The sequence below is a fragment of the Triticum aestivum genome, chromosome 1D (assembly GCF_018294505.1).
Source record: "Triticum aestivum cultivar Chinese Spring chromosome 1D, IWGSC CS RefSeq v2.1, whole genome shotgun sequence".
Lineage (NCBI taxonomy): Eukaryota > Viridiplantae > Streptophyta > Magnoliopsida > Poales > Poaceae > Triticum > Triticum aestivum.
In genome coordinates this window covers 486,921,183-486,927,282 of record NC_057796.1, presented here as the reverse complement: position 1 = coordinate 486,927,282, position 6,100 = coordinate 486,921,183, and the positions used below count along the sequence as shown (strand labels likewise).

The 6,100-nt window shown below is 43.2% G+C and overlaps 1 pseudogene; it reads left to right on the top strand.

Moving 5' to 3' along the window:
* The first annotated feature begins 361 nt into the window (after positions 1–361).
* On the top strand, positions 362–2,751 carry LOC123161316 (RNA polymerase sigma factor sigE, chloroplastic/mitochondrial-like; annotated as a pseudogene).
* The last annotated feature ends 3,349 nt before the right edge of the window (positions 2,752–6,100 follow it).

The window sequence follows — 6,100 nt, the reverse complement described above, 5'->3', positions numbered from 1 at the left end:
GTAGGTGCTATCTTGTAACTTTGGAATTTGATCCTAGCATCAAATTTCTGATACGTCTCAAATGTTTCTATAATTTGTTATTGTTTCATGCTATATTTATAGAGCCTTGCTTCGGTACACCTCCCTCACAAACCGTATAAGAGAACTATTATCATTTGACCATAAGGTATACCCACCTCCATATGTGGCATGTACAAGCTAAACGTAGACATGCACAGCCGATCCGCCAGCCCGTCACACCCCTCCATCCCGGGCCTGGACCTTTTTCTTCATTTTAACCATAAAAAATAGGTGCTAAAAACACTTCTCGCTACTTCCACCTTAGAGCTACTACGAGGAGAAGGAAAACCCCATAAAATCCATGCAGAATGCCAAACGTGACATGATCAGTAATAGAATTGAGCTTGAGGACATGGCAATAATGTTCTACAAAAGTCTCTACACTTTGGAAGGTGTGACCAACATGCATGACGTGTTGGATGCAGTGCCACCTAAGGTGACAACATCTATGAACACATCTCTAAATGTCGCATACACCACTGGTGAGGTAAAAGCAGCCCTATTTCAAATGTTTCCTATGAAAGCTCAGGTGTCGGACGGCTACCCGCTGCATGATACATCTCTGTCGTATCTATAATTTTTGATTGTTCCATGCCAATATTCTACAACTTTTACATACTTTTGGCAACTTTTTATACTATTTTTGGGACTAACATATTGATCCAGTGCCCAGTGCAAGTTCCTGTTTGTTGCATGTTTTTTGTTTCGCAGAAAATCCATATCAAACGGAGTCCAAACGGGATAAAAACTTACGGAGATTTTTTTTGGAATATATGTGAATTTCGGGAAGTGGAATCAACGCGAGACGATGCCCGAGGGGCCCACGAGGGTGAGGGGCGCGCCCTGGGCCCTCATGGCCACTCCGTAAGGCGGTTTGTGCCCTTCTTTCGCCGCAAGAAAGCCAATATCCGGATAAAAATCGCGTCCTAATTTCAACCCAATCGGAGTTACGGATCTTCAGAAATATAAGAAACGGTGAAAGGCCAGAATCTGGGAGCGCAGAAACAGAGAGAGACAGAGAGACAGATCCAATCTCGGAGGGGCTCTCGCCCCTCCCATGCCATGGAGGCCATGGACCAGAGGGGAAACCCTTCTCCCATCTAGGGGGAAGGTCAAGGAAGAAGAAGAAGGAGGGGGGCTCCCTCCCCCTCTCTCCCGGTGGCGCCGGAGCGCCGCCGGGGCCATCAACGTCACCGCAATCTACACCAACACCTCCGTCATCTTCACCAACATCTTCATCACCTTCCCCCATCTATCTACAGCGGTCCACTCTCCCGCAACCCGCTGTACCATCTACTTGAACATGGTTCTTTATGCTTCATCTTATTATCCAATGATGTGTTGCCATCCTATGATGTCTGAGTAGATTTTTGTTGTCCTATCGGTAATTGGTGAATTGCTATGATTGGTTTAATTTGCTTGCGGTTATGTTGCTGTCCTTTGGTGCCCATCATATGAGCGCGCGCGTGGATCACACCATAGGGTTAGTTGTATGTTGATAGGACTATGTATTGGAGGGCAAGAGTGACAGAAGCTTCAACCTAGCATAGAAATTGATGCATACGGGATTGAAGGGGGCCAATATATCTTAATGCTATGGTTGGGTTATATCTTAATGAACGTTAGTAGTTGCAGATGCTTGCTAATAGTTCCAATCATAAGTGCATAGAATTCCAAGTCAGGGATGACATGCCAGCAGTGGCCTCTCCCACATAAAACTTGCTATCGGTCTAGTAAAGTAGTCAATTGCTTAGGGACAATTTCGCAACTCCTGCCACCACTTTTCCACACTCGCTATACTAACTTTATTGCTTTTTTACCTAAACAATCCCTAGTTTTATTTACGTGCTCTTTATTATCTTGCAAACCTATCCAACAACACCTACGCGCTCTTCTGGATCTGACACTCCGTCATCCGCGCCATGACGCTCTCCAGCTTCACCCGCTTCCCGTTTGCCATGGAATTGGTAATGCCGAGCTTGCCCAGTCGGTTCAGCCTTCAGTGTTTGCACATTCTGCTTGTGTTTGTCAGAGGTAGAAATGCTGAAATGCTATATTGATTTTATCGTGGAGAGGCAGGAGATCAACAGGGCTCGGGAGGAGCTGTCGTTCGAGCTCGGGAGGGCGCCGACAGACGAGGAGACGATGAAGAAAGTGGGTCTGTTGCCCGCGAGGTACCGCGACGTGGTGCGGATGACGAGGCCGACCTACTCGCTCCACTCGTGGAACCGTGTCACGCAGGAGGAGCTCATCAAAGAGGTCACCGACGTCGACGCCATCGGGGTCGACACCCACAAGCACAACCGCCTCCTACGCCTCGCCATTGATGACCTCGTAAGCACAAACAACAACATCAAAATATTCATGTGTTTGGTTTCTTCCAGATACAGAGGCCGGGGGTACATCCTCCTTTTCTAAAAAAATGTGTTTGGTTTCTTGATCGATGTGCTCGAGCTCGCATGGTTGACAATGTTGATCATGTGATGGGTGATGCAACTGGATTCTCTGAAGCCCAAGGAGAGCGTGGTGATCAGGCAGAGGTTCGGGCTGGACGGCAGGGGGAGGCGCACACTGAGCAAGATCGCCGACAACCTAAGGATCTCGAGAGAGATGGTGCGCAAGTACGAGCTCAAGGCGCTCATGAAGCTCAAGCACCCCACCCGGGTCGACTACCTACGAAGATACATGTGAAATCATCCGTATCTCGGTCACGCACATACATACCAGTTCTCTAATTTGATTATGCTGCATATACATTGCAAGATGGCATATACTCATCATTGATTCCGTATTTCGGGCATGTATATAAGTCTGTATATACGAGTGAAGTTGTATATATAATATTGATTTAGCCCTCGGGCTGATGTAATTCATAGCACGCAGAAAATAAAATGGTCTCTGGTTTATTAGAAGAATATGTAATGCATTAGCTATTTGAAGGATGTGCTGAGTTTAAAGTTTAGAATACGACTTGAATACACCTCCTCAACTTATAAAACCATTTTCAATGAATCTATGCAAAACCAGTTGATGCAGCCTCCTCTCAATATCACTTCATGCCTTGATTTCCCTGTCGTCCACTATGCATACAACACTGTCATGATCCTTCATGCATGGGAAAGACAATGGCAGCACATAAAGAACCCACTCCTAAATTTTGCATCCTACACTGGTTTGAAAGTGAACTCTAAAGTCTATTATGGTGCTAATTAAATGACTTTAGTCCTTTTCGCAAAAAAGAGTCTTTAATCCGCAAAAAACTTGATGCCGTTGATCACGGAATGCAAACCCTTGCTCAATCTTTTGGAGGTATGTTGGGCGCCTTCCCTTTTACCTGTCTAGGACTTCCCCACTCAACATTGTAAAGCCAAAGACTTAAGAATTTGTCCCTGTCCCGCTTGCCTAATTTCACCACATAAAGACTTACTGGATGATCAACCTTCTTATCATCTGGGGTGAAATTACAGCTTGTGAAATCAATGTTATGCAGTTTACCTTTTTTCTACATGTGCACTCTGTCGCTACCACTTTTAGTTTCTTAGAAGATTAATAAATACTTAAGGCACTGCTTTTGAAGGTCAAGGTGGTCTTGCAATTCCTGACATTGCACTTCATAGCAAAACTCTTGTGATCAAGCACCTTTACACATTCTTTAATAGATATGTGAGCTGCCTTGGGTCAACCACATTTGGGAATCATATTACGTTGATGCCCCCCTCAGATCATTCTAGTGAAAATCTCCGATTAACCCTATTCATATATGGCCACTTGCACAATTGGACAGGGTAACACATTCTACCTCTAGGAATATTCATGGAAAAATCACTCCTTCAAAGATAAACACCCTAGACTTTACCCCTTATCCGGCAGAAGCAACATTACTCTCTAGAATTCATGTCATCACCCAATCACGAAGATCACTTAATTTGCCACTCCCAGTTCAAGATTTTATCAGTTGTAGATGCTTCAAAATGACAGAGACCAGTCTCATCAATTGAAGACATAAATGGGCTTACCCTTAGAAATATATTGGTTGCTCTGCTATTCAAATGTTCAAGGTTTTAAGGGAGCCTGGTTCTGCTCATATGATTTTTAAATTGCTCTGGATATCTCTAGTGAACAAGGTAAATGGGTTTGCCCTTAGGAATATGTTGCTTGCTCTACTATTCATATGTACAAAGTTATAAGGGGGCCTAATTCTGCTCATATAATTTTAAATTGCTCTGGAAATCTTCATCTCTGCTGGGACACAAGATTTTCTTTTGGCTCATGCTGCATAGTACGCTCAACACAAGGAACCTATTTCACATGAAGAACATTCAAATGAGCTCTTACAACCATTCTATGTGTTCTGGTAGAAAGCTATCGCTATGTTTTCCCCTCTCCTACTACTATAGAGGCGAAACTGGAGGTGAACCGTCTGCCACCATCCTCCGCCAATGATATATTAGTGGTTTCACCATTGCCAATATGCTTGATCACTCCTTGCTTCAACGTGTCATGTCCTTCGACTTCGATTATTGCTTTCCATATTTGTGATGGATGGTTGCCAAGTGCGACCACTAGGAAATCAGCCTCTGGGAAATAAACCAACTTCAGAATTCTGGCGCTCAAAAAATTCGAGTTCTCCGTGCATGCCTTGCCAATAAAGCTAGATAAAAAATCTTGAAATCTCAAATCCTCAACCTCGCATGTATTCTGGCATGAGTAGTGTCCCATGTTACCCAATATGGTTTACGTTGGCCTCTTTTGCTTCCCCGCTAGAATGTGTTTATATCATGAAAGGTAAATGCTGACATAGACCCCTTGGGAGCTTAAAACATGACAAAGAATAAACTTGCACTATGAATTTTAATAAGACCTCCTTACCAACTGTTGATAATAACTTCTCCATTGACCCTTGAATCTTGCTCCATTGCCTGTCTTTCAAACATTTGAAGGCCCCATTCTTTGAGATCCAAACATCCGACGGCATCCCAGATATTTCTCATTCAGTTATTCATATGGGACACTCAATATTTGTTTAACTCCGTACTTACCACTTTAGGGCAACCTTTACTAAATAAGATTGAGGATTTGTCCTTATTTATTCTCTGTAGCGATGCTCTTGCATAGGTTTCCAAAAGAAGAGAAACCTCTTTCACCCCCTCTGTAGATGCTTTAAAAAAATAGGTTATCATCTACAAATAACAAATGGTCCACAGACGGAGCCGATGTGGCAGTGGCGATGCCAGGAATCCAATCGTGTGTAATCAATTGAATGTTGTGTGGTCAGATGTATGTATTTATAAGATTTTTTTGGCATGAATTCTACTTGATGTATGTAGTTTCTGAAAAAAGTCGTGTAGTCAATTGACTACCCAGCTCAAGTGTGGCTTCGCCACTGCGATGTGGCCACTTGGATACCACCAAGACTAGATGACTGAACTCTGGATTTTAAAAGGCACGAAAGGCCCTCTGTTGCCAGCAAAAACATGTAGGATGAAATAGGATCTCTGTGACGGATGTCTCGTGAGGGTTTAAATTCATCAAGCTTATAACCAATAAAAAGAACCGAGAAAGATATTGAAGTTACCATCTTCATAACTATGTTGACCCACCATTCTGTGAATTCCAGCTTTAATATGATGGCTCGCAGATAATTCATTCAACCCTGTCATATATCTTCATCGTGTCCAGCTTCAAAGCACAGTGCCTATTTTTTAACCTTTGTTCCTCTTCATAAAATGTAAACATTCGTATGCAACAATAATATTATCGTGATCAAGCGGTCGGCAACAAAGGCTGGCTGCTCGTCAAAAATAATCTCAAGCAATACCCTCTTGAGAAGATTAGCACATACATTCGATGCCAACTTATATAACACATTAGAGAGGTTTATTTGGCCGGAACTGTGACAAGACCATGTTTTTTTTTTTTACCTTTGGATGAGGACAAATGCACACAGCCGAGTGTGGTGCGTGATGGGTTTTTTTTCTGAGACAATTGTTTTTAGTAATACTCCGTACGTGATTGGTGTGCCGCATGGTGAAACAGAGAA